This window comes from Lactuca virosa, chromosome 1 (genome assembly GCF_052849685.1).
Source record: "Lactuca virosa cultivar CGN04683 chromosome 1, Lactuca_virosa_CGN04683_v6, whole genome shotgun sequence".
NCBI lineage: Eukaryota > Viridiplantae > Streptophyta > Magnoliopsida > Asterales > Asteraceae > Lactuca > Lactuca virosa.
This window is the reverse complement of record NC_136426.1, coordinates 142329330-142354582: the sequence shown is the minus strand read 5'-3', so window position 1 is coordinate 142354582 and position 25253 is coordinate 142329330.

The window sequence follows — 25253 nt, the reverse complement described above, 5'->3', positions numbered from 1 at the left end:
ATACGAAAACAGGTATGGATTCATACCTTAAACAGCAGGCTTGAATGAAATAGCAGAAGATCTGAGCCCCTCAAGTCAGCTTAGCTTGAACCCTCTCCTTCTTCCTTGCAATAATGCACCAAGATGATGAAAATTAGCTCCCTCTTTCTCTCTATGCTCTCTGGATCGATTAGGGTCTCTCAAGGGAAAGTGTGGCCTCAAATGAAGGCCATAAGGGCCTTTAAATAGGTCACAAACCCGGACAATTAGGGTTTCTATGCCCAGCACCTACTCGTCGAGTCCCTCCTCTGACTCGTCGAGTCCACTCATTAAATCCACGCGAGCAACCCGACTCGACTCGGCGAGTTGGTCCCTCAACTCGTCGAGTCTCTCCTTCAATCTCAAGATTAACATACACAATAATGTCCCTGAAAATCCGGATGTTACAATTCTCCCCCACTTGAAATAGATTTCGCCCTCGAAATCGCTCCTCAACATCAAATAGATCTAATCCAATAACCGAACGGTACCATCGAAAGGATCTCAAACCACACAGCTATCTTCCTCTCTAGACACCTGAATCCAAACAGGAACTCCTCCCTGGAAAAAGGACAGACACATCTACCACTACGCTACCCCTTCTGACTCTCAAAAATCTAGAAACTCTAGTAGCCTGCCACACAGCCAGACCGCCCTCTCAAGATATCACCACATTATTCGCTCCTCGAATAACAAACCCCGATAACTCACTGCCCCTTTGATTCTCTAGTGGGGACCGATAAAACAAGTCCATGCCCAAAACTGGCTACCGATCACTCGTCCTAGACATGATAAACAATCCAGATCATATACCAAGGAATGAAAAGATCACATCACACCAGGGACCCATCCACTGTACTGCAATCACAACCCTTCTGAACAACAAACCCTCAACACCCTGACCTCAGGCACGAAAAAAAATGATCATGCTTGTTCAGAAGCGTCCTCCGACATTTGACAAACATAAACTTCAGCTCCCTTCTCAATATCCCTTTCAAGACTGAGCACCAGGTCATCTCCTGACCCAGCAGTTGAACCTCCAAAGGTTACCCATTGCATGTACCAAGACGTCTCACTGACTTCCTTCTCAATACGACTATCTCGACCCAGTGTGCCACACAAGTCACGAAGTTTGCTTCACCTCAAGCGAATACCGAATTCGTCTCACCCTCGACCTCTGTCGTCTACTACTCATTAATTCCATGCGTTTCGCAGTTTATTCATACCAACGAATTGACCCACTCAGGTCTAAGACACCAGATGAAAACAATACCCCCTTCAAAATGAAATTCATCTCTGAATCCGGAATCTCATTCTGCCTGCCCAATACACCACTAGAATCGAACTCAACTTGAGAGTCTGGTCCGGCACATAATTGGAACCACTCGTCCCAACAAAACACTCAACTCGCAACCCATGACCCGCAACCCACGCGTACGTCACTTCTCCGATTCCTTCCGATTTCGGTCTCCACAACCTAACTCAGAATATACTGATTCCCGACCATTATGGAGACCTCCGTCTCTCTCCTGGTCTGACCATCGGGTCCCCCAAGACTCAATCCAATAAGGCTACTCAAGCCTAGGAACATTCCTGTGTCATGCTCTGACTAACGAATAAAACGACTCCCCTGCAGCACCACGACACTCTCTTACTGGCTAGCGAGTACTACGGCTCCCCGCAGTATCACAACTCCCTCTCACTGACTAGTGAGTACTACGGCTCCCCGCAATATCACAACACCCTTTCTCTAACTAGTGAGTACTACGGCTCCCCGCAGTATCACAACACCCTTTTTCTGACTAGTGAGTACTACGGCTCCCCGCAATATCACAACACTCTCTCGCTAACTGGTGAATACTGCGACTTCCTGCAATATCACCACACTCTCTCGCACTAACTCATGGATGCTACAACTCTCTGTAGTCTTACCGTGCTTTCTCTTACCACCCCACAATCTCATCCTCAAGTCGATGCCACCATGCGTTCACTCACTCATGCTCCGCGGCCCAGCATAGATAGGTACACACACCCCTCCAGGCTAAGCATCACTACTTTGGATGAACACCGCCATGACAAAACCTCTTTTTCTCGCTGCAATTCACATTCTCAGATAATCCTGTTTGATGTCAATTAGCTGAAGGGCCCCCACTGGAACCATAGACACTTGATACACCGTTCGTCATCTCATGATGTCTTGCCCCCCACCACCGATCTCCTACACACGGCATCATATTCCGATACCGCAATGCACTCTGTCAAAATCTCACAACTGATCTTCCTCTCACACATCTTATAACTTCGAAAATCCCAACCCTCAACTTGAAACACAAAGAAATTGTCGATGACTCAGAACACGTTGTCGACGATCCGAAACTCCCTCCTCTGTTGCTCAAACCTCTGCAAGAATATTCGTACCGACTCCGAAGTTGGTTTCCCAACAACTTCTGCCCTTCCCAAAGTGAACATAACAACCAATACATAGAATTGGAAATTCTAAACCGTCGAAACTATCCTTACAAGCCAACCACCTCGAATTCGACCATTACAACCTCGAAGAGTCTCTCATCACCCTAAGGCGCCTGCCCGACGGCTACTCGTTGTAGGAACACTCCTCCTTCCCTAAGCACGTACAACACGTATTATCTCGCCCTGTACCTCGCCTTGATCACCAATAACAATGATCTCATGAATCCGCACTGCAGGTCTTCCATGTCCAGTTCTCTAACCGCACTAGAACAATTATCTGATTCTCTCAGTAAATAATCCAGTTCTCCCCCACTCATGGTTCGAACCATCACCATTTGGTATACCACAGTCTACTCCACAGACGGGCTTGCCAGATGCACCAATTCCGCCTTATGGAATATACCACACCGCGCTCGATGATCTTCCGGATAATAACCACATAACTCCAATTATCCCGAAATCCACAAATCTCATAAACCTCCTCACGAGACTGTCTCCAGCCATCTCGAAATCTCAGACCAACACACCGCCGGATACCCTAACTGTCCCGAGCTAGTCCCGTCTCTCAATCTGGAAATAATGCACTATCACACTTCTCGTCTCCAATCCTTCCTCCAACGTCCCATCTTGTGGATCATCATAGAAACAGGAGACTCCGCTCTCACAACCGATACACAACATAAGCAACGAGGGCCACCGCCCCGGTATACTCCTCGAAATGACCTAGAACTGCTGCTAAAAAGTTTGCCTCACCCAGGAAAGGTACTTCCTTGTTCTCTTACATCTCAGTCCTCACTAATAACTCTCTCATGGAATGGGACATACTTCGCAGTAGACATGTTGCTCAAATACTCTGGTGAGAAAAAAAATCACCACCATATGTTATCCCACAGGGTTTACCTCCAACTCGGAAACCAAAATTCCGTTATCTCCTTCGCTTCTAGCATGAAACGGAAAAAGTGCAACTCTTGTCACAGAATGTGACACCTCATCTACCGGCTGACTGCTCAACTCAGACCACAGTCCTCCATAAAGCCTCATCCCTGAGTCTTGAGACTCCAACTGGCCTCTCACCAAAAATCCCTCGGAAACTAACTCAATTTCCCTCTCAAGTTTAGCTCCTTTGAACTCGTTCAACATGGCCCTCTGGCCCCATACTCTTTCACATCCGATCTCAGACTGACCAATCACCACGGAATAACTGGTAAAACCAGAAGCACTAACCGCCACGAGTCATGGTATTCGATCCATGTGGCCACCTCTCGATCCTCTACGAATCATGGTACTCGAACCATGTTCTCTCTTCTCAATCTGCTACGAATCATGGTACTCGAACCATGCTCTCTCTTCTCAATCCGCTACAAATCATGGTACTCGAACCATGTTCTGTCTTCTCAATCCGCTACTTAGAACTTCTGGAATTCTCCTTGTTTCGAGTATGGGTCCTCTGCTTTCAGTAGTACGGGCCCATACTACCTGCCACATCTACCCATACTTTCCATACAGATCGTCCCAGATTTCCTAAGTAGTTGTTCAACCTTCTCAATCACTAATCCCGATATGCAAGTTCGCCCTCCAGCGAATACTCTCCTCCGTCAGTATACTCATCTGACTAAGTTCACTCCCTAGGCTCTTCCTAGGTTCTCTCACTTCTCTGCCATCAGCTGCTGAAGAACCCCTTATGATGCCAGCCATCTACCTCCTGAATATCGTCATATTCACTTAGTATCTGACTCCCATCATCAGAAGTTCCACAAAGCACAAAGCAAGCAGCATTCGGGCATCGAATAATCTCTACCAACATGTAAAACCACTCTAGGTCATTACCCACTATTACATGCATTTCATGCATTCATTTTGTAGTTTTAATCCATAAAAGTACATTGCATTTAGGTTTAAACTCATGCAATTTTCATATTTTGGGGATTTTTCATGATGCAATTCCATTCACACACTTTTGTAATATTTCAGGGACTTTTGGAGGTTGGATCTTGCTTTAGGAGGTTAAAAAGAGTTGACGGCAAAATTTCGGGGCTATTGGAGCATCGAGGAGGAAGTTATGAAGAAAATGAAGATTTTGGCTTTACAGGAGTTTACACGGCCGTGTAAATGGAAGCCTATAGTTTACACGGGCTGTGTAAACGCATACTCGTGAGCAATGTACTCCGAAGGCCTGACAGATTTGAGCAATTTACTTTTTGTATTTACACGACCGTGTAAATGGTCAGTTATAGTTTACACGGGCCGTGTAAACGTGTCGCCAGTTTTAAAATAGTTTTATCATTTGTAAAAGGGGGAAGCCAGTTCCAGGAAAGGGGGTTCGTATTTTGGAGTTCTAGGAGGCGATTTTGGGAGCTTTAAGAAGACGATTGTTGCTTGAAAACACTTGGATTTCATTTTGATTTCAATTTGTAAGATTTAACTCTTAATTTCTAGGTTTGTGTTTGTTCTAGTCATGAGTGGCTAGAAACTTAATTCTCCAACTTTATGTCTTGACATTTGGATGTGATTTCAATCATATGACTTGATGTTTGCTTTCAATTTTCTATCTAGTGAATTTGATTTTGTCTCGATCGAATGTTTGATTCTAATTGTGATTCTTATTGGCCATTTGAATTAGGGTTAGATCATTCAAGTTATCTAATTGCAAAATCCGTATTTGTTTTGTAAATTGGACTAGGTAACAAGCACTAATCTGATTTCTATTGAATGAAATTAGTGTAAATCTTTTCACACATTGTTACGCTCCCGAGCTTGTGAGGAGTATTGAGTGTTGTTGGGAACATTCACATAAAGTTTAAATCAACCTTTCAATCTAATTCTAAGAGCTTGTTTAGATTAGGTTAGTAAGGTTACGATTAATCAAAGAGCTTATTTTGGTTAATTATTGTGGTGAATGGGAAGTGTTAGAGCTTGTTAACACTTTCAAGTACCAATTTAGATAGAATTGAGCAAATATCATGTTATCTTGGAATCGCATTACTAATTTGTCATACATAGAGTTGGAGTCCTCAAAAATTCTGAATTTAATTAACGCCTTTAGTTGATTGCTTATGTTTTTAATTGTTTGTTTAATCACTGCATTCTAAACCCCCCTCTCTTTACTATTGGTGACCATAGTACCTTGTGCAAAGAGGTATAGACCAATTGTCACGTGTCTCTGTGGATCGACCCTACTTGCCTTGTACTACCTTTCTAGTGCAATATAGTGGGATTATTTTGGAGTATATCGTACCCCTTTATTTGTTGGGTTTGACACGCCTAACACCCACTTGCTCTCCTCATACTCAAAGGATATCACCGAACTCAAGCAACTTTACCCCACGCGGGCATCTGACTACTCTCTCAGTAGACTCCTCAAATGCTCATCTAGGTATCTCTCCTAGATTACTCCTCTACTCCAATCCCTCTCTAAAAGAATTCCTGCTGGATACTCTTACTCCGCACATACTCAAAAGCAAATCACAGATAGCACAATTCCTAGGCTAAGGCATCACAAATCAGGCCACTCTAGTCCTAATTATGAAATACTTAGCCTATCTCTAGCATGCATAATATCTCATAAGATATATCATAAATATTTCATAACACAAAGTAAGGGTATTTTGGGAAATCACCATTCGGGCTCTGGCTGATTGTACACACTGCTCCAACTTGTTTTCTCTTAAACTCTTTCTCATTTTTAGAAAAATTTATCTCTTTTGAAAATCTTTCTCAAATCCTCAGTTTGAGTTCAAACACACCCGGAGGTGCATCCGAATCCCTCAAACCAAGGCTCTGATACCAACTTGTAACACCGTAAATTCTCAAACAAATTTTCCATTTAAAATCGCATAATTCTCATAACACATTTCACGAAAATCTCATTTATTTACTTTACAAATCACAACTCCATAATTGTTTGATTCAACTCCAAGATCCTCAAAACATAACTCTTTCACTGGTGTGTACAATCAAGTCGGTGCCTTCCCGCGATCCTGAGAAACCTGAAACACATAACAAATAACACGGTAAGCACGAAGCTTAGTGAGTTCCCCAAAATACCACATACACATATTAGCCACTCGAGGCTATAACTCTGTAAGACCTTCCGGTCAATGTGTCTCAGTGGGACCTTCCGGTCCCACAACTCTGGTAGACCTTCCGGTCCTACCCATGATGACCTTCCGGTCCCACAACTCTGGTAGACCTTCCGGTCCTACCCATGATGACCTTCCGGTCCTAACTCTGTAGACCTTCCGGTCCTACTCTGTTGACCTTCCGGTCCAAACTCTGTTGACCTTCCGGTCCAACTCTACAAGCTCAGGACAAAGCATATACGTATCACATAGATAACATACATCAAACTCTGTTGACCTTCCGGTCCAAACTCTACTAGCTCAGGACATAGCATATACATATCACATAGATAACATACATCTCATAACCCTTATAACCACATAAGACCTTCCGGTCACACATTATTACCACTCTAGGTAAAGTATAGTGAGAAGACTCACCTCGGGTAGACTCGGATGATCTCGTACTCGAAACACTGATCTAGCCTCCGCCTAATCACATACAGAAATTACCTCTAATTAACAATGGCTCTCAAAGGCTAGACTATTCCCTTCCTATGCTCCCTCAGATGGGTAAAAGACCATTCTACCCTTCCTGCCCTCTTTCACTCATCTTGACCAACCTTAAGGTCAACAAAAGTCAACTCCAGCTTTGACCAGGCTCGTCGAGTGCACTCGGGAGACTCGTCGAGTCCAGTCGATTCATGGCAACCCCAGCAAGCTCCAACTCGACGAGCTAACCCCTAACTCGTCGGGTCACCACCTGACTCAGTTCATCGGGACAAAACCCTGGCTATTCGCCGAGTCAGCGGCTCAACTCGACGAGTCTATTCAAACTCTTTTGCATTCAAAACATATTAGTGTAAGATACATTCCCAAACTTCAGATCTATGCTCACAAGGCTCATTAATCACGTAAAGGTTCGATCTTTATGTCCATGCCTCACACATCTAGCTCTATTTGACAAAATGACCCCCATAATGGTGTCTTAGGCTCAATACTCTTATGTGGTTGCATAAAGTTGGGTTCTTGGGACTCTCTGGACCTCTCAAGGTCCAGATCTGATGTCTAAGCCTCAAAGGGACTTCACATATTCCAGAACTCAACTTAAAAGAGGGTAAAGAAACCCTAAATTCATGAGATCTACTATTCATACGAAAACAGGTATGGATTCATACCTTAAACAGCAGCTTGAATGAAATAGCAGAAGATCTGAGCCCCTCAAGTCAGCTTAGCTTGAACCCTCTCCTTCTTCCTTGCAATAATGCACCAAGATGATGAAAATTAGCTCCATCTTTCTCTCTATGCTCTCTGGATCGATTAGGGTCTCTCAAGGGAAAGTGTGGCCGCAAATGAAGGCCATAAGGGCCTTTAAATAGGTCACAAACCCGGACAATTAGGGTTTCTATGCCCAACACCTACTCGGCGAGTCCCTCCTCTGACTCGTCGAGTCCACTCATTAAATCCACGCGAGCAACCCGACTCGACTCGGCGAGTTGGTCCCTCAACTCGTCGAGTATCTCCTTCAATCTCAAGATTAACATACACAATAATGTCCCTGAAAATCCGGATGTTACAATTCTCCCCCACTTGAAATAGATTTCGCCCTCGAAATCGCTCCTCAACATCAAATAGATCTAATCCAATAACCGAACGGTACCATCGAAAGGATCTCAAACCACACAGCTATCTTCCTCTCTAGACACCTGAATCCAAACAGGAACTCCTCCCTGGAAAAAGGACAGACACATCTGCCACTACGCTACCCCTTCTGACTCTCAAAAATCTGGAAACTCTAGTAGCCTGCCACACAGCCATACCGCCCTCTCAAGATATCACCACATTATTCGTTTCTCGAATAACAAACCCCAATAACTCACTGTCCCTTTGATTCTCTAGTAGGGACCGATAAAACAAGTCCATGCCTAAAACTGGCTACCGATCACTCGTCCCAGACATGATAAACAATCCAGATCATATACCAAGGAATGAAAGGATCACATCACACCAGGTACCCATCCACTGTACTGCAATCACAACCCTTCTGAACAACAAACCCTCAACACCCTGACCTCAGGCACGAAAAAAAATGATCATGCTTGTTCAGAAGCGTCCTCCGACATTTGACAAACATAAACTTCAGCTCCCTTCTCAATATCCCTTTCAAGACTGAGCACCAGGTCATCTCCCGACCCAGCAGTTGAACCTCCAAAGGTTACCCATTGCATGTACCAAGACGTCTCACTGACTTCCTTCTCAATACGACTATCTCGACCCAGTGTGACACACAAGTCATGAAGTTCGCTTCACCTCAAGTGAATACCAAATTCGTCTCACCCTCGACCTCTGTCGTCTACTACTCATTAATTCCATGCGTTTCGCGGTTTATTCATACCAACGAATTGACCCACTCAGGTCTAAGACACTAGATGAAAACCATACCCCCTTCAAAATGAAATTCATCTCTGAATCCGGAATCTCATTATGCCTGCCCAATACACCACTAGAATCGAACTCAACTCGAGAGTCTGGTCCGGCACATAACTGGAACCACTCGTCCCAACAAAACACTCAACTCGCAACCCATGACCCGCAACCCACGCGTACGTCACTTCTCCGATTCCTTCCGATTTCGGTCTCCACAACCTAACTCAGAATATACTAATTCCCGACCATTATGGAGACCTCCGTCTCTCTCCTGGTCTGACCATCGGGTCCCCCAAGACTCAATCCAATAAGGCTACTCAAGCCTAGGAACATTCCTGTAGCATGCTCTGACTAACGAATAAAACGACTCCCCCGCAGCACCACGACACTCTCTTACTGGCTAGCGAGTACTACGGCTCCCCGCAGTATCACAACTCCCTCTCACTGACTAGTGAGTACTACGGCTCCCCGCAATATCACAACACCCTTTCTCTAACTAGTGAGTACTACGGCTCCCTGCAGTATCACAACACCCTTTCTCTGACTAGTGAGTACTAAGGCTCCCTGCAGTATGTGACAACCGTCAAAATTCGAGTTAGTTCTAGATTTGAATAAACTTAGTTGCACATATAGGCACGACACATACTAGACTTAGTAACTAGAAGCTAAGTTATGACCTACTAGAAACTTGGAAACAATTAGAAACAGTGGATAATGTGCTTAGATTTCACATTGATACGTGAATTCTGCATCTACTGAACGGTAGTGACTATCCTTATTCGGGTCACTCTTTGACTCGAACACCTTTTCATGAATCATATACATACATTATGCACTTGACCTAGTAGTAGAAATTAGGTCGGAGTCTCATATAAACTTAAGTCAAAGTTGTAGACTAGGACTAGTATACTTGATTCCTCAATTTCGCTTGAATCTCGGAGTCACTACATAGAATGCCAATAAACCGATAAAAATAAATTACAAACATTATTTATAACTATAAAAGAGTTATAATACCATAAGATAATTTAAAGTCTCAAATATTCTATTTATTTTGATATTCAAAGTTTATTAAACTCCAAAACCCTAAAAGCCATAAAAACTCATATTTATAAACTTTAACCTTAAAAATTTCTATAAAAATAATTATGAAACTTATAATATGATCTTATAATAATAAAAATTATGAGAATGCATTTAAAAAAAATAAAATTTAAGTCATTAGTATTTAACCTTATTTTCTATGCAAAAAAAAATCAAGGTTTTGTGAATGAAAATTAAAATAAGGTGCATATTTTATAAAAACTTGATATTTTTATAAAATAAAGTTATAATTTTATAAAATTTAAGAGAGGGAGACCCTCTCTCCACTCCAAAGTCGGACTCCCTCCTCCCAAGATGCCTCTCCTCTTCCCAACACAAAATGATTCTTCTTCTCTCTCACACTCCATATTCCCTCATTTTCTCTCATTTCTCTCTCACACTCTCACACATATTTTCTCTCTTCCTCCCACTATGAACCACGAAATTTTACAGCCAACATGTCCAAGAACACTCAAGATACTCAAAATCTTCATCATCTAATGGTGTTCATTAAGGTAGAACACGATTTCCTTTCATTTTCCTTCAAGTTTTCATGGATTTTCTTGCATTTCTTTGTTCTTCTACACCATTCTAATGAAAGATCATGAACACATAAACATACACACACAAACTCATGGTTTTGATGATGATGGTGGTAGGATTTCAACTAAAAACAACATGCATGTTGTAAATGGTGAAATCCAAGGACCAAAACCTATGTCAAACACTAAAATACGGATTTTTACAAGTTTTGAAGGTTCATATACCTTATGCATTCAAGTATTTCCTTTGAAAACATCACTATGACCAACATATGTCCATGCATGGTCTTCAAACCGTGATGCATGTGATGAACACCAAGCTAAAGAGCTTGATGATTAAAGTACATTGTTAATAGTGCATGTAAATGATTTTATTTATAACAAATATCTAAAAGTTCTTTCTGTTCGAAATAAAAATTTTCCCAGATTCCCATTAAGATAATATGAATATCTGGAAAATCCCAAGAGTTTTTACCATTTCTTTGATTTATTAAATTTGTTACAAGAAAACAAGGGCATAAATCACATAAAATACTTTCTGAAGTCTATAAATCCTAGAAAAATTCGTGGATGACCCTTATGGTGAATAATGACCCCTCTTAAAATTTCATCGATTTTTGTTACTGTTTGATGTGTCTTTTGATTTTCTTTTTGTGTGGTTCCAATAAATCACAAAACCACTTTAGAGAGTGTGAAAATGCCATCTAGCAATTTTCGAACCTCTTACCAGAGGTGGAAGACTCAGAAAGATAATTTCAAGATTTTTTATAATACATTTCTATTTTTCCCTAATTTTTGTAATTATAATGGCCTAAAAATAGAAAAACATATTTCTGATCATCCAAAATTCATGAAAAATTACCAGAACCTCTTGTTGTACATTAGGAGCCTATATAAAAATTTTGATGATTTTTCTCTTCTGTATACTATTTTTCTCCTATTTTCTAAGGTTAAATACACTTAAATACACTTAATACCTAAAACCGGATTATACAATATGAAAACCACCTTTGGTATTTTTCCCAGATTACTTACACTGTAAATGATGTTACAAAAGTTTTTGGGAATTTATTTTAACTCTTTATTATTTATTCTTCAATTAATGATTATTTAAGGGGATAAAACAAAGAAAAATAGAAATACCAACTGAAAAATATCTTTTATATTTTTCCCAGCTCCTATATGTACAATAACAGTAAAATAAAAAGTTTGAGTAATTTTGGAAACTGTTCTCTATTTATTTCAATTTTTATTGGAATAAATGCTCAAAAATCATAAAATTGGGTTAAGCAGCTTGGAAATCCATTTTTTATATTTTTCCTAGCTTAGTAATGTGTAATAACAGTAAAATAAAAAGTTTGAGAATTTTTAACCTTTGAATGCTATTTTTCGTGAATTTATGTGGTTATGAAGGCTTAAAAACTTGGAAAAATAGTTAACCATATCAAAAGTTCAAGGAAAAATTTTCTGAAAACCTCTAGTGTATTTAGAATGAAAATACAAGGTTTGACAATTTTTGGAAACTGTTTGATAATATTTTACATTTTTAGGAATTTAAAACACCTTTAAATGTGTTGAAATACCCTCAAATTATATTACTAAATCTGGAAAATTAATATCCAAAATTGTCTTAATCACATGACTTATAGAATTTCACCATTTCAGAAAAATTGGAACCAATTAATATAAAACCAATATTAGAACATAAATTTGGCATTTCTCTATATGTAGAGTTTAGTATATTAGCATTAGATTTCGACATGGAAACTCACTAGTGTGTGTTTGATGTCGTAGGATCCCGGTAGTAAGGCGTTGGTGTATTCCGAGGCACTACTTGTACCTACTCGAAACATTGTGAGTATTCACGCACTCCCCTATTTTCGGTTTTTATGTTTTGGGGTGGAAAAGCATGTTCCGAAAAACTATTATTTGAATGTTGTATTTAAATTGATTTGTATCAAACATGATTGCTATTTTATTGCTATGTCTCTCTATGTATGTCTATGCAACACGGAACATGAGAACTTATCGTACTAAGGCCCTTCCCTTATCTCTAACCATTAACTCTTTGAGCCAATGGTCATTATGGATAGCGCTATTAGGAATTGACAACTCCTCACTCGCCCTATTGCTGAAGTGCATGATACCATATTCATCTATGGAACGATAAGCATAGATCTTGATAGGGCTTCAGTCATAGGTTTGGTTGAGACTCATTGTTTGCTCATACACATACAAACTCGTTTCTCGTTATAGCAATAAACTTGTTATTAATTATAGCAATGAACTTTGTTTCTCATTACAACAACGAACTTTTATTACTGAAAACTTATATACATGTTTTAGCAATGAAATTGTTTGCTCCTTGTAGCAACGAAATTGATTGCTCATTTTAGCAATGAAACTTGTTTACTCGTTTGAGTAACGAACTTTATCTTCCATGAGAATATGAATGTTGCATCTTATTTGGGCAACATACTTTATCTCTCATGATGACAAAGAACTTTGTTTTTACAAACTTATTTACTCATTTTAACAATATACTTTTATTATTGGAAACTTTTATCAAAACTTTGATTTCAATTCATGGAACCAATATTATTTTGTTTATCTGTGAGTACTCACCAACTATTTTTATAGTTGATGCTCGTTTTACATGCTTTTTCAGGAATCATCGAGTAAGTGGCACTTAGGGACACTTCACTTTTAGGAGCATTCGCATGTGTTGTATTTCAATTTACATTGTAATTTCTTTTAAAAGTTGTTCAAACCCATTGTGAATTTGTAATGATTTTTAATACTATGGTTGGTGTTGTCTTTTAACTTTTGCGATGAAACCCTTTGTACTGCCACGCCCTGTGTTTCCGCTTTAGCGGGGTGTGACACAGTATCACAACACTCTCTCGCTAACTGGCGAATACTGCGGCTTCCCGCAGTATCACCACACTCTCTCGCACTAACTGATGGATGCTACAACTCTCTGTAGTCTTACCGTGCTTTCTCTTACCACCCCACGATCTCATCCTCAAGTCGATGCCACCATGCGTTCACTCACTCATGCTTCGCGGCCCAGCATAGATAGGTACACACACCCATCCAGGCTAAGCACCACTACTTCGGATGAACATCGCCATGATAAAACCTCTTTTTCTCGCTGCAATTCACATTCTCAGATAATCTCGTTTGATGTCAATTAGCTGAAGGGCCGCCACTGGAACCATAGACACTTGATACACCATTCGTCATCTCATGATGTCTTGCCCCCCACCACCGATCTTCTACATACGACATCATATTCCGATACTGCAATGCACTCTGTCAGAATCTCACAACTGATCTTCCTCTTACACATCTTATAACTTCGAAAATCCCAACCCTCAACTTGAAACACAAAGAAATTGTCGATGACTCAGAACACGTTGTCGACGATCCGAAACTCCCTCTTCTGTTGCTCAAACCTCTGCAAGAATATTCGTACCGACTCCGAAGTTGGTTTCCCAACAACTTCTGCCCTTCCCAAAGTGAACATAACAACCCATACATCGAATTGGAAATTCTAAACCGTCGAAACTATCCTTACAAGCCAACCACCTCGAATTCGACCATTACAACCTCGAAGAGTCTCTCATCACCCTAAGGCGCCTGCCCGACGGCTACTCGTTGTGGGAACACTCATCCTTCCCTAAGCACGTACAACACGCATTATCTCGCCCTGCACCTCGCCTTGATCACCAATAACAATGATCTCATGAATCCGCACTGCAGGTCTTCCGTGTCCAGTTCTCTAACCGCACTAGAACAATTATCTGATTCTCTCAGTAAATAATCCAGTTCTCCCCCACTCATGGTTCGAACCATCACCATTTGGTATACCACAGTCTACTCCATAGACGGGCTTGCCAGATGCACCAATTCCGCCTTATGGAATATACCACACCGCGCTCGATGATCTTCCGAATAATAACCACATAACTCCAAATATCCCGAAATCCACAAATCTCATAAACCTCCTCACGAGACTGTCTCCAGCCATCTCGAAATCTCATACCAACACACCGCCGGATACCCTTGATGGGTTTTGAGCATTCTAACACTCCTAAGTGTACATGCAACCCTAAATACCTTGGATCTATGTTTTCTCTATTATACATGCAAATATGATTATCCAAGTTATTATCCTAACTAGCATACCAAAACATTGATACTAGGATACTAAAATAGATAGGATACATACCTTGTTGTTGTTGCTTGACTCCATGAAGCTTGAGAGCCTAGTGCCCCAAGTGTGACACCTCAAATGGTTCACACAACATCATGAACTCTTGGAATAACCATGAGAAGAAGACATACATGTTCAAATCGGCTAGCCCTCAAAATATGTATCACTAGTGCCCATTTCTTGAACTAAAGGGGTTCTTATATAGTGTGGCTATTAGGGTTACACCATGTAACTCATGACTTTACCCATTCCTTATGCTCCATGGGTTTTAACCTCCATGGAGTATCCATGGATCACCACATGGGTTAAACCCAACATAAAGGAATCTTGGATCATAAGCCCACATATATAAGAATGAATGATTTACACAATCAATCCCCATATATTTAATTAGTCTCTTTTTGATCACTAAATTAAGTCCAAATTAATTCTTGATCAATACTAATTAAATAACATGATTTCATATTAATATATTAGAACTTATAATATATTAATATGTCACAAAATGTCTTTTCCTCATAAACGGTCTATCCAAATGTTCCGATGCCATGCAACCCAAATGGACCATGCCGAGTCGGGTCAAGTACATACCAATTATAGTTATGGACTTAGACACTAATCCAACAGTCTCCCACTTGGATAAGTCTAAAACTATTATTGTGTATGACTTCAGGAACCAACTGGCAATCGTAGCTCTCAAAAGCCGCTGTCGAACTCTGACCTTGTAGATGAACTCTGACCTTTGTCAATGACTTGTCCATTAGATAAGGGATCATATATTCCTCCATTCTAGATATCATATGGACTGAGACATGGATTATAATCATTCTCTCTGTCCATTTGTTGTTTTCCGATTTCCGATTTATGACGATTGACTAATTGAACAAATCAAATCAGTCCAGGCCCGGCCGAGCACTTACATTTGTCATCACCAAATCATCGAGGGGCCCACAGATATCGCTTTTATCCCGAAGGTAAAAGGAATGGATAAACTTCGACTCATATGGCTTGTTCTACTACTTGTTGAATCATACACAAAGGCACGTTTTATAACACCGAGTTACCGAATGCGTTTTCGTGCAATCAATTGACAACCAACTCATAGTAACAACTCATATCTCTAGGTTTGAAGAATATAAGATATTATCGTCTCATGATCACTCGTGATAAAATCCATGAAGTGATTCCAATGAGCGCGGGTTGAATCCAATACTCAGAACTTATGAGCACTCATGAGTGTTGTAGCCCCTTGTCCAACATCTTAGACCTCTACAAGCCAACCCATGACAGTCTTGATTCATATCTACTTCCAACATATGACCGACTGTGGATAGTTTGAATAACTTAGTCAATCAGGAAGAACGACCTAGTTATTCTGGAAGTCAAAACATGCAAAATGAAACACAACAATAATAGAATCTAATATGGTATCAAAACCTATGAACATAAATAAAACACCTTTTATTTATCACCATATGATTACACATTATTCATTGTATACTGTTTCAGCTATCAACTTTATTCTTGAATTTAAAACAATAGTTGTCCCATGCTCCAAGCATGTACACTATGTTTTCTAAACACTAGTCATGCCATACACCAAGTATGCATACTATGTTTGTCTATGATCTTCACTTTGTGAATTAGATCAATTGAACATAACTCCAATGATCCTTTTTCATAGTCCCAAATCCTTACTGCAAATGCAAGAATTCCAAATTCATGCCATTTACCGAAATCTGTTAGATTCTAAACTTATATGCATTGATCCTCCTGTAATGATTATGCACAGAGTCAGAAAGACTTGACAACAACCATTACAGAGCATTCCAAAGGAGATCAGCTCCTTGGAAATATCCTTCTTGCATTAAGTTTCCTAATCTTACACAGATTGAATAATTTCCAACTTTCAAACATTTCCATATTCCATTTTGACTATCACTTCTGAACAAGAGTTGCCTCCTTACAGATTATGTCAATATGGTCCTTCCAGAATTATCACTATACTTCCAACTGTCCTTGAGCAACCAATCTTTGGTAAACCTTAAATTGTCCTCGACAATTACTTAATCCTTTTAGTCATATCCAGTTCTAAACCTTTTCCCTTCTTAATGCCCCAGGCATTTGGAAAATTTTAGAAAGGATAAATATAGCACATGTAATCGATCCTATATCCAAAGCATATGGGACTCGAGTCATGATGTCTCACATAAAGACTAAACCAGTCTTTTGCTATAACATTTCCATTTCTATTTGCCAAGTTCTCATAATTCAGATTATGAAAAGGGATGCCGTAATCATAATCGAATTTTAGAACGCAAATAATGGACCCATATATAGAATTTCCTTATGTTGAGTCATTCCAACATGAAATTCATATATATATCCTTGACTAAATACGACTTAAAACCTCAATCTAAGCTTTTAGAATTGAAATGAAGTATAATTTTCTCTCCCTTAATTATAGCAAAACAACTTTTTCAACCCCTGCAGCCTCACGAATTGAAACTTTTGTTTTCTATAATTAACACTGCTAACTTGCAACCTTTATCATAATTATCATGCTCCCACTAACATGATGATTATTAGCATAACACTTATGCTCCCACTAGCTTTGACATGTAATCAGAAATCAGCTGGACTTCTATAAATCAATACTTTATTGACTTTCTTACCAAAGTTCAGATTTCTGATACTAGATTGCTTTGATAAAACTTTATCAATATCATACACCTTATCTTAGATAGCTCACAGGTGTGTCTAAACAATTTTAAGAACTATGAAAAGGGATGCCGTAATCATAGCCTCGATTGTTTAGACCTTTACCACTTCTCACAAGTCCATGTTAGTGTGCTGGTTAACCACACACGCTCCACTAACGACTTTGAGAATGCAAATATCACAATTGCTATCTAGCTAAAATCTACTTAGTGAAAGTGTTTCCTCACCATCATTTTCATGAATCGGAGAGAAACCTCATGACACTTAGATTTAATGGTGTATGTGTTCTTATCCATGTGAATTGTCAAAACCATAGTCACAAGACAAGGATAATGACAAATTCAAACTCATATGGATTAAACTTGTGCAATCTTAAATTCTTGCCATTTGGCAGCTCAAGGGCCTGCCATTGCTTCCAAGTAGCTGTGCAACCAATTGAGAACTCTCAGAACTCCTATGCAAAGCCAACTTGAATAGGCACAGACATGTCGACATGATAGGTTATAAACCTCAAGTCGTGTGCTAGTGAAGAACTTTAGGTTTTATTCTTGATTAGTTCTTGAGACTTTCAAGACCTTTAAGACTCCCACTGTCCTCTTGACATATAAGACTTTCTTGTCAGATATTCAAGAGATAGTGTGGATTCTAATCAAGACAAACACTTCACACAATTGGCCTTAGTTGGTCTTTGTTTTATCCAAAACATCACAACTTACCAATTTCAAATGTACAAGAGTAGAAACCTTCTACTCTTACATTTGACAAGTGTTTTTAAACCTTCTTTAAGACATGTCACTCAAGTTACAATCTTGGAGTATGACTCTAAGAATTGTTTTGGAATGAAATATGACTCATCTTCTTGATTTAACCACTTCAACAATTCATAACTCCTCTTCTTAGCTACCGGAATGCACTTAGAGGATGAATTGTGATAAGGTCTCTTAATCATTAAGATGATTATATAACATGATACTCAAGTACTCTACCATCTTTTCAAATTTGAGAAACTTTTATCCTTCTGCCTAATTTGATTCTTCTCATTCGTTCCGCCATACACTGAAATTTTTTCCAATGCTTCAGAATTATACTTAAGCCTGTAAGTATAACCATATTTACTAAACTTTAGTAAATCATGACGAATAGTCTTATCGATCTTTTGTGGTGGACTTAATCAGTGCACAAGAATGTGTACTCGATCCCTTAGTCCGTTACTTGACTCACACATCCATGTGAACAAGTAGTTAGTCTTAATTTTTCCAATGCTTGAAGGTTCTCATTCATCATGCTCTACAAATTGCATGATTCCAAGTTTCGGTCCAATTGAAACTTGGGTGATGAGAATATTTCCTTATTTGGTAAATTTAGATACTACCACAAATGAAAGAATCAAATTCATATTTCCACTCTTGCCCTTAATGGAATCTTATAAGCAACAAAAGTTTTCACAAATTCCATTGTAAGGATATTTTAAAATAAATAAAATCAAAAGATTTACCTTTTATTTTAAAACTTTGCGGAAAAACTCATCCCTACAATCCATATGAAAACTTGTTGTTATCTATTCCTAAGCAAAATATCATAACTCCTAAGAAGTAGCTCAAGAATCCGATCTTCAAACTATGTGATAGAAATCCATCTACGTGATCAGATTCAGCATATTCTTTCTTTAAGTTTCTTCACTTTTTCTTTGATTCTTAAAACATCACCATGTGACCCAGTCACATCATGTATCAAGAATCTCATAATAGAAACTTAGCAGAGTTAGATAGTGGACTTTACCTGAAGTAGAGTCAAACTTATTGACTTTAACATCCTTAGGTAAATTTGGCAGCTTCGCAACCAATGCCCCTTTCTTTGGCAATGGACCATTTATAATGGGACTATCTCAGATTTAGCCTCTCTCTTTACCATTTGGTCAACCAAGTTGACTATGGCCGATCCCTTTCCATTGGGAAGAGAGAGCTTTACTGGATATCCAATGTCATCATTGTCAATGTCCATAAAGTTTTAGGAAGTTGATCTTAGCAAATAGATAAGATCATTAAGGGTCTTGTCATAGTCTGTTTCATAGGAGTCTCAAAGGAACTCACTATGTGACTTAGAAAATAGTTGAGTCACCAACTTTCTCAAGACTTTGACACCCAACTCTCCCGGCTTGTCAATATTTGACTACATCTCCAAGATGTGATCACATATAGACCTTTGCTTGCCAATAGGGCTTGAGTGACCTTAAACTTTTCAGGAACTTGCGGGTTAGGGAGAATAATTGGAGGAGGTGAAAGAAGTATGATTTCCATGGGACATCATCTTCATTTTTAGGAAAACTTGTTTCAAGAGATTTGGGAAGATCATCTTTTAGGAGATATTCAAGATAGTTGATTTAAAGTCCTTAATATAACACCCAATATGAAATATTAAGGCTAGGACCCAACACAATACTTTTATAACTTGGAAGAGGGATGCCGTAATCCAAGCTATAAAATATTTGAAGGTAGGTGAATGACGATTCACCAATTTCCACCAAGATAAACGAAATATAATTAAGTTTTAATTGGATTTGAAACTCCTAGATCTTTTGAGATACATTGAACTTTCAATGGCATGTTTGAATCTCGATTGTGCCCTCTCAAGTTTGTGACTGGGATGCCGAGGATCACAAACAAGGTGTGAATAACCATGCAAATTGACTTGGTACCCTTAACTTTATCACCTAATCGATGTGCCGGTTAACCACACACGCTCCACCGATCTATAATAGAGTCAAGTTACCCTTTGCCACTCTTACTAGTCCTTATTAGTGTGTCGGTTAACCACACACGCTCCACTAATGACTTGGTAAGGTACAAAGTGTAATTTCATGGGTTAGCACCTTTTCACATTTTCCTAAGTAACTAAGATTGGGAATGTATAAGTGGTTTAGTTACTTAGTATTTATCATTAATACTTTTAATGAAGGGAGATTTCTAGTCCTTGTCCTACCCGTTCGGCTAACGACCCTCCACCAGTCAAGGAAGCGGTGGGTGAGAGTGGACACCCATTAAACTGTCATTTTATAGGAAGTAACCTTATACCCCCCTTATAGATCGGCTTCGTGAATGAGGCCTACTAACGGTAAGATTGACTTTATCTTATACATATCTATATAATTAAAATTATAATAATAGTATAAGGGTTTGAATTTTAACTTTTAAAATTCTAAGGGATAACTTGGAATTAAAGTATTCATAAGTGAAACTTTTCAAATTCCAAAACTTGAGGGCAAGTTTTGAAACTATTCAAAACTAATTAATTCCATAACTTATGTGTTTAAATTAGTTTTAATTAAAAAACTCTTCAAGTTCCATAACTTGAGGACAAGTTATGGAAGACTTTAAACTAATAAAAGAATGTAACTTTTCTTTATTTTGTAACTTATGGAATTAATTAAGGTTACACATTTTATTACTTAATGAAGTGACTCTTGAACCTCCATAACTTGAGGACAAGACTCTTCATTTTTGTAACCATTGCCAACTTTTATGAGTTTTATGAAACTTAAATGTGACTTTTCATATAACTTGAGGACAAGTTACAAAAACACATTTTAGAATCAAATCTTAGATTAAAATGGATTGAAAACACATAATCAATTAACTTTTCTATTAATCTAAGCAACTCATAAGAACAAGATAATTCAAATCAAACTTTTTCATGTAATTAGCCTAATCACTAAACTAATACAAAACATGAATCTATTGACAATTATCTTTGAAATTGGATTAGTATGAACATTACCACATCAAAAACAAGTTTATAAGTTCAAAAACATCTTAGGGTAATGTTTCTAGTCCGTTTCTAGCCAAAAAACTCGAAAATATGCTGTCTGGGGCTCATACTCGTCGAGTGTATCAACCTACTCGTCGAGTAGGATGATTTTCTTCATGGACTCGGCGAGTTCATCAGTGGACTCGGCGAGTCCAGTGCCCAGAATGCCCGAAATTCGACTTTTTCAGCATTTTTCAGCAATTTGCATCAAGTATAATTGAAAACAAACCTGGCTTTGATACCACTGATGGGTTTTGAGCATTCTAACACTCCTAAGTGTACATGCAACCCTAAATACCTTGGATCTATGTTTTCTCTATTATACATGCAAATATGATTATCCAAGGTATTATCCTAACTAGCATACCAAAACATTGATACTAGGATACTAAAATAGATAGGATACATACCTTGTTGTTGTTGCTTGACTCCATGAAGCTTGAGAGCCTAGTGCCCCAAGTGTGACACCTCAAATGGTTCACACAACATCATGAACTCTTGGAATAACCATGAGAAGAAGACATACATGTTCAAATCGGCTAGCCCTCAAAATATGTATCACTAGTGCCCATTTCTTGAACTAAAGGGGTTCTTATATAGTGTGGCTATTAGGGTTACACCATGTAACTCATGACTTTACCCATTCCTTATGCTCCATGGGTTTTAACCTCCATGGAGTATCCATGGATCACCACATGGGTTAAACCCAACATAAAGGAATCTTGGATCATAAGCCCACATATATAAGAATGAATGATTTACACAATCAATCCCCATATATTTAATTAGTCTCTTTTTGATCACTAAATTAAGTCCAAATTAATTCTTGATCAATACTAATTAAATAACATGATTTCATATTAATATATTAGAACTTATAATATATTAATATGTCACAAAATGTCTTTTCCTCATAAACGGTCTATCCAAATGTTCCGATGCCATGCAACCCAAATGGACCATGCCGAGTCGGGTCAAGTACATACCAATTATAGTTATGGACTTAGACACTAATCCAACAACCCTAACTGTCCCGAGTTAGTCCCGTCTCTCAATCTGGAAATAATGCACTATCACACTTCTCATCTCCAATCCTTCCTCTAACGTCCCATCTTGTGGATCATCATAGAAACAGGAGACTCCGCTCTCACAACCGATACGCAACATAAGCAACGAGGGCCACCGCCCCGGTATACTCCTCGAAATGACCTGGAACTGCTGCTAAAAAGTTTGCCTCACCCAGGAAAGGTACTTCCTTGTTCTCTTACATCTCAGTCCTCACTAATAACTCTCTCATGGAATGGGACATACTTCGCAGTAGACATGTTGCTCAAATACTCTGGTGAGAAAAAAAATACCACCATATGTTATCCCACAGGGTTTACCTCCAACTCGGAAACCAAAATTTCGTTATCTCCTTCGCTTCTAGCATGAAACGAAAAAAGCGCAACTCTTGTCACAGAGTGTGACACCTCATCTACCGGCTGACTGCTCAACTCAGACCACAGTCCTCCATAAAGCCTCATCCCTACTCATCCCTGAGTCTTGAGACTCCAACTGGCCTCTCACCAAAAATCCCTCGGAAACTAACTCAATTTCCCTCTCAAGTTTAGCTCCTTTGAACTCGTTCAACATGGCCCTCTGGCCCCATACTCTTTCACATCTGATCTCAGACTGACCAATCACCACGGAATAACTGGTAAAACCAGAAGCACTAACCGCCACGAGTCATGGTATTCGATCCATATGGCCACCTCTCGATCCGCTACGAATCGTGGTACTCGAACCATGTTCTCTCTTCTCAATCTGCTACGAATCATGGTACTCGAACCATGCTCTCTCTTCTCAATCCGCTACAAATCATGGTACTCGAACCATGTTCTCTCTTCTCAATCCGCTACTTAGAACTTCTGGAATTCTCCTTGTTTCGAGTATGGGTCCTCTGCTTTCAGTAGTACGGGCCCATACTACCTGCCACATCTACCCATACTTTCCACACAGATCGTCCCAGATTTCCTAAGTAGTTGTTCAACCTTCTCAATCACTAATCCCGATATGCAAGTTCGCCCTCCAGCGAATACTCTCCTCCGTCAGTATACTCATCTGACTAAGTTCACTCCCTAGGCTCTTCCTAGGTTCTCTCACTTCTCTGCCATCAGCTGCTGAAGAACCCCTTATGATGCCAGCCATCTACCTCCTGAATATCGTCATATTCACTTAGTATCTGACTCCCATCATCAGAAGTTCCACAAAGCACAAAGCAAGCAGCATTCGGGCATCGAATAATCTCTACCAACATGTAAAACCACTCTAGGTCATTACCCACTATTACATGCATTTCATGCATTCATTTTGTAGTTTTAATCCATAAAAGTACATTGCATTTAGGTTTAAACTCATGCAATTTTCATATTTTTGGGATTTTTCATGATGCAATTCCATTCACACACTTTTGTAATATTTCAGGGACTTTTGGAGGTTGGATCTTGCTTTAGGAGGTTAAAAAGAGTTGACGGCAAAATTTCGGGGCTATTGGAGCATCGAGGAGGAAGTTATGAAGAAAATGAAGATTTTGGCTTTACAGGAGTTTACACGGCCGTGTAAATGGAAGCCTATAGTTTACACGGGCCGTGTAAACGCATACTCGTGAGCAATGTACTCCGAAGGCCTGACAGATTTGAGCAATTTACTTTTTGTATTTACACGACCGTGTAAATGGTCAGTTATAGTTTACACGGGCCGTGTAAACGTGTCGCCAGTTTTAAAACAGTTTTATCATTTGTAAAAGGGGGAAGCCAGTTCCAGGAAAGGGGGTTCGTATTTTGGAGTTCTAGGAGGCGATTTTGGGAGCTTTAAGAAGACGATTGTTGCTTGAAAACACTTGGATTTCATTTTGATTTCAATTTGTAAGATCTAACTCTTAATTTCTAGGTTTGTGTTTGTTCTAGTCATGAGTGGCTAGAAACTTAATTCTCCAACTTTATGTCTTGACATTTGGATGTGATTTCAATCATATGACTTGATGTTTGTTTTCAATTTTCTATCTAGTGAATTTGATTTTGTCTCGATCGAATGTTTGATTCTAATTGTGATTCTTATTGGCCATTTGAATTAGGGTTAGATCATTCAAGTTATCTAATTGCAAAATCCGTAATTGTTTTGTAAATTGGACTAGGTAACAAGCACTAATCTGATTTCTATTGAATGAAATTAGTGTAAATATTTTCACACATTCTTACGCTCCCGAGCTTGTGAGGAGTATTGAGTGTTGTTGGGAACATTCACACAAAGTTTAAAGCAACCTTTCAATCTAATTCTAAGAGCTTGTTTAGATTAGGTTAGTAAGGTTAGGATTAATCAAAGAGCATATTTTGGTTAATTATTGTGGTGAATGGGAAGTGTTAGAGCTTGTTAACACTTTCAAGTACCAATTTGGATAGAATTGAGCAAATATCATGTTATCTTGGAATCGCATTACTAAGTTGTCATACATAGAGTTGGAGTCCTCAAAAATTCTGAATTTAATTCACGCCTTTAGTTGATTGCTTATGTTTTTAATTGTTTGTTTAATCACTGCATTCTAAACCCCCCTCTCTTTACTATTGGTGACCATAGTACCTTGTGCAAAGAGGTATAGACCAATTGTCCCGTGTCTCTGTGGATCGACCCTACTTGCCTTGTACTACCTTTCTAGTGCAATATAGTGGGATTATTTTAGAGTATATCGTACCCCTTTATTTGTTGGGTTTGACACGCCTAACACCCACTTGCTCTCCTCATACTCAAAGGATATCACCGAACTCAAGCAACTTTACCCCACGCGGGCATCTGACTACTCTCTCAGTAGACTCCTCAAATGCTCATCTAGGTATCTCTCCTAGATTACTCCTCTACTCCAATCCCTCTCTAAAA